This window comes from Chenopodium quinoa, unplaced genomic scaffold (genome assembly GCF_001683475.1).
Source record: "Chenopodium quinoa cultivar QQ74 unplaced genomic scaffold, ASM168347v1, whole genome shotgun sequence".
In the NCBI taxonomy this organism is placed as follows: Eukaryota; Viridiplantae; Streptophyta; class Magnoliopsida; order Caryophyllales; family Amaranthaceae; genus Chenopodium; species Chenopodium quinoa.
Genome location: NW_018742738.1, coordinates 12,841,704 through 12,852,906, shown reverse-complemented (window position 1 = coordinate 12,852,906; position 11,203 = coordinate 12,841,704).

The window sequence follows — 11,203 nt, the reverse complement described above, 5'->3', positions numbered from 1 at the left end:
ACCCCTAAGGCAGGCGGTACCGGCTGGTATCAATTGACAAGCCACAGGGGCTACCTCATGAGGAGAGGTAAAGCAAACAAGTGGAAGGACTGGCGGAGCACCTTCCTCATCATTGAGAGTTCAGACACTGAGCTGAACAAGCGCTTCAATAGGTGGAACAGGAATCCGCCCTTTCTTGCAGGCGGCCGTAGCATGCCGCCTGTTCCCCCCAAGGCTAAGAAAGAGATCCTTGATAAAGGACTCTTTAAAGTAGAGTCAAGGGTCAACTCTAATTCAGGGGTACGAGAGCAAGTACCCCTACACTGCGTCCCGAGCTTCAAATGGCTCTACGACGAGTACTTTTTGGCCGCCTGTGGCCTCAGCAGTCGGTGCTCAAGAGGTAGTCGGCCTGTCGAATACTCTGTTGTTCCATACATTTCTTGTTATGACTTTTATTAACTTTGCTGTTTGTTTTTGCAGCTGACGCCATGAGCAAAATTACCGCCTCCAAGACTGCGGCGGCCATGTTGCGGGCCTCCATCATGCAACAAGCTTCAACCGACTCCCCCAAGAAGGGGGCACCCTTGGTGAGCTCCGAACCTTTCACCCTCTTTTTGGAGTTGTGTTTATGCATATACTGACTTTTTTCTTCTTTTTTAGACGGGTGCTCCAAGAGCTTCATCTTCCCAACAGCCGGACCCCAAGGCCCGGAGGACGACTGTTGCGAGCTCTCCTGGTTCTGCTAGGAAACAGGTGGCGGCTGAGAAACAGCCGGCCACTTCTTCTAAAACTCCAAATGGGCCACCTAGAAGTATGAAGTTGTCCTTGTAAATTTTAGACTTGCTCCCTTTTTTACTAGGTCTAATCCGTTTGTTTATGCTTGATGCAGCCGGCCCTCAGGAGCCTGACTTGGTAGAGGTGGCCAAGTCTATGATCAGGGCCGTTCCTCCAGCTGAAAGGGAGGCGTTCAGGGGTGTCGGCATCCTTGACCTAGACGGGATTGCAGGGGTCCTTGCTGAGTTATACTTAGCATATTTTTGAGTATTTGAATTCCAGGACGCCTATTTTCTTTTTGTTTGGAAACTGACGCCTGTTCCTTTGTACTTAGGCCCTGCTCCGAGTGAACGGCCTTCGCAAGCCGCTTGACCGGAAGAACAAAGAGGTAAAGGCTGCAAAAGCTATGGCCGCCTCTGACTGTGATAAGGCAATGTTTCAAATTGCCCAAAATGAAGTTCTGACCATTGATATTCTTTATTATCAGGCGCAGGCTACCGCCGCTGTTCGGGCTCAGTTAGAGGCGGCCCAGAAGAGGAATGGCGAGCTGGAGGCGACCATCACCAATCTCAAGGCCAAGCTGAAACCTCTTCGCCTAAAGATGTACTCATACGAAGCCTTGGAGAAATCCTTGGCCAACGTAAAGGAACGCCTGGTGACCCAGGAGAGGAGTCTTACTCAGGAGCTCTCGGAAAAGGCCGAGCAAGAGAAGAAAGAGCTGGTCCGGGAGATGATGGAAGACTCCGCTCAAATCCAGCGCATGACTTGGGGCCGCCTCTTCCCCAATGCCGACTTTGCCTCATGGGAAAAAACGTACCGCCAGTGTTCTGATACATATAATCAAGAGATCCTGGCGGCTGCTGAGGAAGAGGCGTTGGAGGAAGCGTTGGAGGAGGAGGAGCCGGTAGTGGCGCTTGTGCCGCTTGGGGGTAATGCATCAAAAAAGGATACAGCTGAAGCCGAGTCCAGCAAGAAGAGTGCTGACCAGGCGGCAGCTGCTAATATTGAAGATCTGCCCCCTTCTTAAGCTTTATGTATTCTTTCCACGGCCTGCGTGCCGTTTGTTTTGTATTTACCCGGCCAGGGGGCCGGGGCTCTGAATATTTTGCCGGTCTTTAATGACCGGCTTCTTTTTAATGAATTTTTGTTTTGATTCAAATTTGTCTAAGTATTGAATATTTTAATATCCAATTGTTCACTAGACCGACTGTTTTACATGGCCGGTAGTTGCAGACAGGTACGTATAGTTAGTCACGCCGCCTATGCCCCTGGACGACTGGTTGTCTATTTCCAGGATAGACGATCAGTCGGCCATTTATCCAATCGGTATTCGAACTATTTTAAAGACTGGATCCTTTTTAGGCAGGCGGTCCTGTCATTTGTAAATTTAACCAAGTAGGAAAGTGGTCTGACCAAGTGAACATGATTGTTACTTAGTTGCCAAGGAACTGAGTAGTAGAGGTATCAAGCGGTGGGTACCGGTTGTTCCCCTTTATTCGCCAATGTTTGTTGGCTTTTAACTCACAAGTTGTTAACCTAGCAGGAGTAGTGGTTGAGAGCCCCTGTTTGCGAAAAACAGGCGGTCTACTCAAACCTTTTAGGTTCCATACCAAGTTTGAGGGAGTGACTATGAGTTAACGTTGGTGTTACTTAGTCGCCGTCACTCTTGCTTGAGAAGTAGAGGTACCAGGCGGCGGAGGCCGGCTAGACCCCTTGATTCGCCAATGTTTGTTGGCTATTAACTCAAGAGGTACCCCCTGCATTTATCCCAAGTAATACAGGCGGTCATCTGACTCAGATGTCAACTGCTACCACTGGTTTGGTTAGTGATAGAGTTATCCTTGTCTCAAAAACGGCTACGTGGTTGCTCTTGGGGGCAGTCGTATAGGTGCCGTGTAATTAGTTTATAGAGCAATGTTCCACCCAAAAGGGAGCTGCTCTCTGCGACGAATTTCATCCGGAGGGATGCCGGCGGACGCCTGCTATGATGTTGGGACAGGTCGTATTAGTTTTGAAGATTTGATCAATTGGCTTGGCGCCTGGTCTGATCATTCGGCCTGTGGCCTTGGTAAGTTCTTGGTGAACGTAGGTGCTAAGTAAAAGGAGGGTAGCCGCCTGTTAGGCACAGGGTCGGCCTGGCCCTAATCTTTTTAGCTAAGTATTAGGGGGGTGGCTATGTGTTTGGAACCAGTCGGTCATCTTCTTATGGAGAGTAGCCGACTATATGTCCAGACGACATGCCCCTATTGTGAGTAAAATACTCAATGGAGAGTAGCCGACTGTAAAGGTACAGACGGCATGCCCCTCTGATGATAGTAAAATACTCAATGGAGAGTAGCCGACTGTAAAGGTACAGACGGCATGCCCCTCTGAAGATAGAGTGAAATAATCAATGGAGAGTAGCCGACTGTAAAGGTACAGAGGCATGCCCCTCTTAATTAAACATGGAGAGTAGCCGACTGTTTTTCAGCAAGCATGCCCCTCTTAGTACAAAATTGATCATTAAGTGCAAACTTTTATTAAGTAGCCCTTGACTATTTACATCATTCAAAAGAAATATTTCTTAAGATTGTCTACATTCCATGTTCGAGGCAACGGTCGTCCGTCTGGTGTTTCCAGACGGTAGGTAACGTCCCTGACCTCTTCACAGATTCGGTAGGGTCCTTCCCAGTTGGGAGTTAGTTTTCCAGACTCATTAGCCCAACCAACTGCTTCCATTTTTCTAAGTACAAAGTCCCCCACTTTGAGTGGACGCTTGTGTACTTTTTTGTTGTATGATCTAGTCATTCTCAGGCGGTAAATTTCATGGCGCAAGACAGCATGGCCCCTCCTTTCAGGAAGTGAGTCTAATGCCAGGCGCATGGCTTCCCATTTTGCCTCTTCGTCATATAGCATTACTCGAAGAGTCGGCTCGTAGTGTTCTATTGGAAGAACAGCTTCCGCACCATAAGTTAGGAGGAATGGAGTTTCTCCAGTCGCCCCTTTTTCAGTCGTCCTAATGGCCCAGAGAACATGTGGTAATTCATCCGCCCATAGGCCGCCTGCTCGTTCAATCTTTTTCTTGAGACCGTCTGAGATGATTTTATTGAAGGCTTCTACCTGGCCGTTTGCTTGTGGACGACCGACAGATGCAAAGTAGTGTGCAATTCCTTGGTCACCCGACCAGCTTTTGAGAACAGGCGTCTCAAATTGGGGACCATTATCAAAAACCATAGACATGGGAACCCCGAACCGAGTGATGACATTTTTCCAAATGAATGAAATTACATCCTTCGTCTTGATTCCCTTTACAGCCTCCGCCTCTACCCATTTAGTGAAGTAGTCGACAGCAACAAGTATGTACCTCCTTCCGCCTGTAGCTGTCGTATATGGACCCAGAATGTCCATGCCCCACTTAGCAAACGGTAGTGGGCTACGAATGGTAGTGAGGTCAGTAGCCGGACAGTGAATTAGCTTGCCAAACCTTTGGCACTTGTCACATTTTTTCACCATCTCCATTGCATCTGCTTCTAAAGTAGGCCAAAAGTAGCCCTGCCGCCTTGCCCGTTGAGCAAGCGTCCTACCGCCTATATGGGAAGCACAGTAACCAGAGTGAAGATCGTCCAGTATCTCTCGCCCCTTTTCTGGAGTAACACACTTTAAGAAGGGTTGAAGGTACCCCCTTTTGTGAAGTTCTCCCTTTATTATTTCAAAACTGGTTGCTCGTTTTTTCAGTGCTGCCGCCTGTTGATAATCATCCGGCAGGGTACCGTTTGTCAGATATGCCCTGATTGGATCCATCCAGGTTGAGCTTCTGTCTAGGATTCCAATAGGGTCTTCCTTGATGCTTCTCTTCTCCATTACTTCCCAAAAAACAGTTCGAGGAGTATCAGAGGAGGCGGATGATGCTAATTTTGACAGTGCATCCGCCTGGTTGTTTTCTGATCTAGGCACTTGGATCAGATGGAAATCCTCAAGGGAGCCGACTGCTTGTCGGACCGCCTGTAAATACTTGATCATGGCCGGATGGGTTGCTTCATATTCGCCATTGTACTGACTCACTATCAATTGTGAATCGGAACAGGCGTCTATTTTTCTTGCCCCTGCCGCCTTGCACATGCGGATTCCGGCTAGTAAAGCTTCATATTCTGCCTCATTGTTTGAGGCCTGAAAACTGAAGCGTAGAGCATACTCGTACCTGTCGCCCTCTGGCGACTGACATATGACGCCTGCTCCACAACCATTTGAAGTAGAGCTTCCGTCCACATATACCTTCCAGATTTGGTCTGGAACTTGAGAGTAAGGGGGACGAGTCATCTCAACAATAAAGTCAGCAAAGGTTTGCCCCTTCACCGCTTTTCTAGGCTCGAAAGTAACTTCGAGGCTCTGAATTTCTATGGCCCATTTGATCATTCGGCCTGACGACTCCATGATGGTAAGTGGCCGCTTGATAGGTTGGTCTGTATACATGACGACTGCATGTGCCAAAAAGTAGGGCTTCAATTTTTTAACAGCCATGAAGAGTGCAAGACCAAATTTCTCCACTAAGGGATATCTCAACTCGGCATTTTTCAGTACGTGACTGACAAAGTAGACCGAGAGCTGACAGCCGTCTCTTTCAGCAAGGAGAACAGCACTTAACGCATGATCAGAGACGGCCAGGTACATGTAAAGTACTTCTTTGGGCAAAGGGCTGACCAGCCTCGGCAAGGATTGCAAGTGAACTTTCAATTTCTGGAAGGCGGCCTCAGCATCCGGCCCCCATTCAAACCTTGCCTTTTTCTTAATTGCCTGGAAAAAGTATAGGCATTTGTCGCCTGATCGGCTTAAAAATCTTCCCAAGGCCGCCAGACAACCTGTTAACTTCTGAACCTCTCGGATGGTACGAGGCGACTGCATGTCGATGACTGCCTGCACCTTCTCAGGGTTTGTCTCTATTCCTCTCTGATTGATAAGAAATCCGAGAAATTTCCCAGACTCAACTCCAAAAACACATTTCTTGGGATTGAGCATGACATGGTGCCGCCTGAGTGTGGCGAAAGTTTCTCGGAGGTCCGAGAGATGATCTTTCTGAAGTTTAGTCTTGACAATCATATCATCAATGTATGCCTCGACGTTTCTCCCAATCTGATCAAAGAACACAGTGTTTATCATTCGCTGGAAGGTAGCCGGGGCATTCTTAAGACCAAACGGCATGACCGTGTAACAGTATAATCCCTGATCAGTGACGAAGGCCGTCTTCTCCTGATCTTTCTTCCATAAAGGAATTTGATGGAAACCAGAGTAGGCGTCCATAAAGCTCATCAAAGCATGGCCGGCTGTTGAGTCGACCAGGTTATCAATTTTAGGCAGAGGGTAACTGTCTTTGGGGCACGCCTTGTTTAAATCTGTGTAGTCTACACACATTCGCCAGGTGCCATTCGGCTTTTTAACAAGCACCACATTTGCAACCCAGTCTGGGAAGTAACATTGCCAAATGAACCCTGCATCAAGTAATTTTTTAACTTCGGCGGCTGCCGCCTGACTTCTTTCTTCGCCATGGTTCCGCTTCTTCTGCCGTACCGGCTTCTTTTTCGGATCCACGGCTAGTTTATGTACCGCCAGATCAGGACTAATGCCTGGCATTTCATGGACTTCGAATGCAAAGATGTCCTTGTATTCTTTCAATAGTTTGTGAAAGTCGTCACCAAGGTCTCTCAGAGCAGTCGTCCCAACTTTGACTGTTCGATCAGGACGTGAGTCGTCTAAGATCAGGTCCGTATGCTCACCATCCGGCTGAGGGCGGAATTCATCCGACCGCTCCTCTGCCAATGATTGCTATTTTCTTTCTTTTCTTGCGGCCCCTGTCTGGGATGCCTTTCTCTTCTTGCCGCCTGCTTCTTGAACAGGCGCACTCTCCTTGACATTGTCAAGGTCTGTTTTTTCACCACTTGACCCAGTGGCCATAACAGTGGGCTTGACATCCGAGAGATAGCACTCTCGGGCCATCCTCTAATCTCCCCTTAGGGAGCCAACTGTTCCATTATCCCTCTAAAACTTGAGCAACATAAGAGATGGGATTATAACAGCCTTGGAATTATTCAGGGTTGGTCGTCCCAGAATCATGTTGTAGGCCGAGAGTTCTTCTACTACCAGGAACCGGACTACCATGTGTCGTCCTTCCCCTTTTTCGCCCAGACGGATGGGTAAATCCACTCGTCCCACTGGGTGGACGACTCCTCCTCCAAACCCTACTAAAGGGTGGGAGGCCGGATGTATGCAGTCAGTCTGATATTTTAGTTTCGACAGACATTTGCTACTGATGAGATCTGAGGAGCTTCCGGTATCTATGAGGATTCGGCCAACTCTCTGGTTGGCCACTTTACATTCAATAACGATAGGGTCGTCATGCGGCCCTCTTACCCCTCCTAGATCTTCTTCAGTGATGACAATCTCAGGAAATGAATATTTGGACGACCGTTCTTGGTGAACGGAATTTACATCTAACCGCCTGATATTGTCTTTGTTGCCCCTAATAGTGGGGTCGCCTCCCGAGAAGCCGCCTGCAATGGTGTAGACGACTGCATCATCTGTATCGGAGCTGTCGGCCTGTTGATTCTTTTTGGCCGACTGCTTTTTTGAGGAAGTGTTCCCCGTAAATTTCTTGACATAAGTGTCAAGATCACCTTGCTCAGCCAGGCGGTCCAGATACCACATGAGACTGATGCAGTCATTGGTGTGATGACCAACATCTTCATGATAAGCACAGGATTTTTCTTGGTTCCGGTTGTTTGCAGAACCCTTCATGGGGATCGACTTCTCAATTGAGATCCGTCCCTTGATTTCTTTTAGGATAAACTGGTTATCCTTGTTAAACGCATACTTTGGGGAGTATGGTTTGAATTCTTTTTTCTTTTTCTGGGCCGACTGTTTAGAGGAATCGGCCGCCCAGATCTCTTTCCTTTTCTCGTCTCTGTTGGACGACTGCTTCTGTCGTCCTTCTTTTTTGTCGGACCTTTTACCGTCCGACTGTCTTCCCGTACTACAAAGATCAGTCGCCTGTATATAGGCTTCCGCTTCAATCAAGGCCTCTTGAAGAGTCGCCACCCTCTTTCGGACCAATTCAAATTTTAAGGTCGACCCGTCCTTGAGACCTCTGAAAAAGTCAGTATAGGCTACCTCATCCGGTAACCCTTGAATCTGTATTCTCATCAGGTTAAAACGCCTGATGTAAGAACGAAGCCCCTCCTTCTCGCCCTGCTGAATTGTTCCTAAATCAAGGGTCGTCTTCTTTGTAGGGATGTTCATGGCGAAGTTGGAGGTGAATAAGTAAGCAAGCGTGCTGAAGCTATTTACACAACCAGTCGGCAGGTTGCCGAACCATTGTTGTGCGATTCCTTTGAGAGTCGCTGGGAAACACTTGCACCAGGTGGGATCATCCAACCCTTGAAGGTACATCAGGTTGGTGAAGGCCATAAGATGGTCTTCTGGGTTAGTAGTGCCGTCATAGGCGCCTACTAATACATTTTTCACTTTGGCCGGCTGAGCGGCTTCAGTAATTTCCTTGGAGAAGGCCGACGGCTGTTCACCAAGTCTAAGCAACCGTAGCTGCCAGTCCATAGGTTGGACGTTTTTTGCTGCAGGTCCACCAAACGGAGGTGGCTGCAAAAAATACTGTTGTTGCGGCACAAATGGTAAGTTTGGTACCGCCTGGTCGCTATGAAAGCCGGACTGACGGGAGGTGCCGCCTGACTGACTCTCATGATACGACTGAGTATGCCTCATCGAGGCATTTCGCAGACTGTCTTGAAAGTTTGAAGTAGAGGCCGACTCTGACAATCGGTCACTCTTCTTCTGCTCTAGCAGTAGCCGAGCGTCTGTGAATGTTTGCTTCGACCCGTCCGCCTGAATATGACAAACAGGTTTCCTATTTCCTGTAGGAAAACGAAATTTTGTGAAATCAAGGGCAGGTGGCTCCCGCTTCCTAGATTTAGGATGAGGAGTCGCCTCTCGCCCTTGAACTGGCTTCCTCTTTAGTGAAGTGGAGGGTTTCTTAGCCGACTGCTCCTTGACCAGAGCAGGCGGCTTCTTGTTGATCAACTCTTGAATCTCTCCCTTGAAGTCCCTCATGAAGGTCATGAGTTCGTTCCTTGTGATGGGAGCAGACCCATCAGTCGGCTGTTGCCGAACAGGCGGTGCGCCTGCTGGCTCGCTTCCTGTATGAAGATATTCCCGTTCCCTCCTTTCGGTATGACGGGTACGTCGGGCCCTTAGGGTCCCGTCTGAAGCTGTGTGATCTTCAACTTCAAATTCACTCTCAGTATCGTGGTCCGACTGAACTTGAGGGTCGTCTAGGGGACGCCTCTCTTCAGGAGTCGGTACAGACTTGGATGCCACCTTAGAAGTACTCTCCCCACAGACGGCGCCAAATGTTTCGGGGTTTTCTGATGTCCTGCGGGAGAGTTACAATTCCGAGACTGGAACCGGACGCCTGTACCTGCAAAATAACGGAGACTCCTGGTGGTGGGAGCTCCGCCTCCAACGGTCAAGTTAGTACTTGATTAAGGAGTAATTAATGCGGAAATTAAAGTGAGTGGGTCTCTCTAGGTGAGAGTGTTTAATGTGAGTTTTTTAGCGTAATCAGCCTGTAACTCTGTGTGTAATCAATGTGTTTTTTCCGTAATCCCCCCTTAATGAGGATTAAGGGAGGTATTTATAACCTTGGGAAACGTGCCAATCCTAGGCTTAGGTTAACCTAGGGCTGATTGGGCTTCCCTCGGAAGTTGGGCCTGGGTGGCCGGTTTCTCCATTAGGCATGGAGTATGCCACGTGTCATGACATAATAGGTCCAAGGTGGACGAATAAGCGCGTGCCACGTGGCAAGCCCTGACAGTTCCAACTGGGGGACACTTGGCAGGACCTGATAGGCCCACGTGGCGCATTCCGATTGGTAGGAGCAAAATCCCCTAATCAAGGGTCATAGGAACATTCATCCTCTTGCAAACTACCGTGAGGTTTAATTCCTTGTAATGTTTGTCACCCTCTGGGGGTAAATCTTTGTCAGTAAAGGTGATCAAATTAATCGGACTAGGAAGGTCACTTGTGAGGAAGTTGGCTAGTCCCTCAGGAGTAGTGTCAGAATCTATCTCGATTTTGTCCAAGACATTCATTACAGCCAACCTATGTTCTCGAGATGTTGCCAGAAGTTTCCACACATTCATCTCAACTTTTGTCTTCTTAAACTGCTTAACAATATCATTGTCTTCGATGATAGGTATGGGAACTTGGTGTATGGTTGGCATAGGTTGTGTTGAAACGGGAGGTTGCATTCTCCCAGATCTTGTGAGGACGTCTATTGATGAATCTTCTTCAGCCCAAATGTCATCCGTGGTGTATGACACAGAAGGTGAAGGTCCTACTATGTCCTTTAGATAGACATCTTTTTCATCACTGTCCCAAACTCCATTAATGGTTGTATCCTCTTCTTGTTGAACTTGGACTAGTTTCTTTTCATCAATCATTTTCTGTACCAAATCCTTGAATTTGAAACAGTTTTATATAGTGTGACCCCCTTATTGATGATACTGACAGTTATATCTATCTGTCCTTTTTACTGATTCGAATGGTCTCAGTTCAAGAGGTTTGATCTCGCCACTCTCGGAGAGAATTTCGAACATTTGTGCATATGGGATCCCAATTGGAGTGTAGATTCTATTGCTCTTCTTGGGTTTTTCAGTGACTTGTAAGGGAAAGTGCTTTGCCTCATAAGTCGTTCTCACTGGTGTGAATTCTCTTTTAGGTTCTTCTTTCGGAAGTGGAAGCTCATCATATTTTTTATGGAGTTCGTTCATAACTTTGAGAGCTTTGCGTAGTAGTTGTGATACCTCCCTCATAGACAGTGTGAGCAATTGTATATCTTCCTTATTTGCCGGTTCTGGAAGGCTATCCTTGACACCGAAAAAGATTTCCTCTTCTTTTTCTTTGACACAGATTTCTTTGACAGGTCTAATGAGAGATTAGGGGTCAACCTCGTTTTCCTCATCGGAGAGAGCTAGGGTATGAGAGAGAGGTGCATTATTAATGCTTGGCTTCTTACTGGCAGGGGGCAACGACAGCTTGTTAGTGTCGATTAGGTCTTGGATAGCTTCCTTAAGCTTCCAACAGTTTTTAGTGAGATGGCCCCTACCTTGGTGATACTTGCAGTGTGCATTGGGGTTCTAGTTAACCGACCTCTTCTCAACTGGTGGGTCCCCAAATGGTCCAATAGGAGTTATAAGACCTTTTGCATTTAATCGATCAAATGCGGTTTCATAACTCATGCCGATAGGAGTGAAGTTCCTCATAAATGGTTTCTTCTGTCCTTGGTTGTTCATGGCAAGGACTTCTCCTAAATTAAAGGTGCTAACATTATTTGAGTGGGCGGTTTTGGAAGAAGAAGGATTGTCGTTATTTTTTCCTTTCCAGCCACTGTTGGAGTTATTGTTGGCAGCTT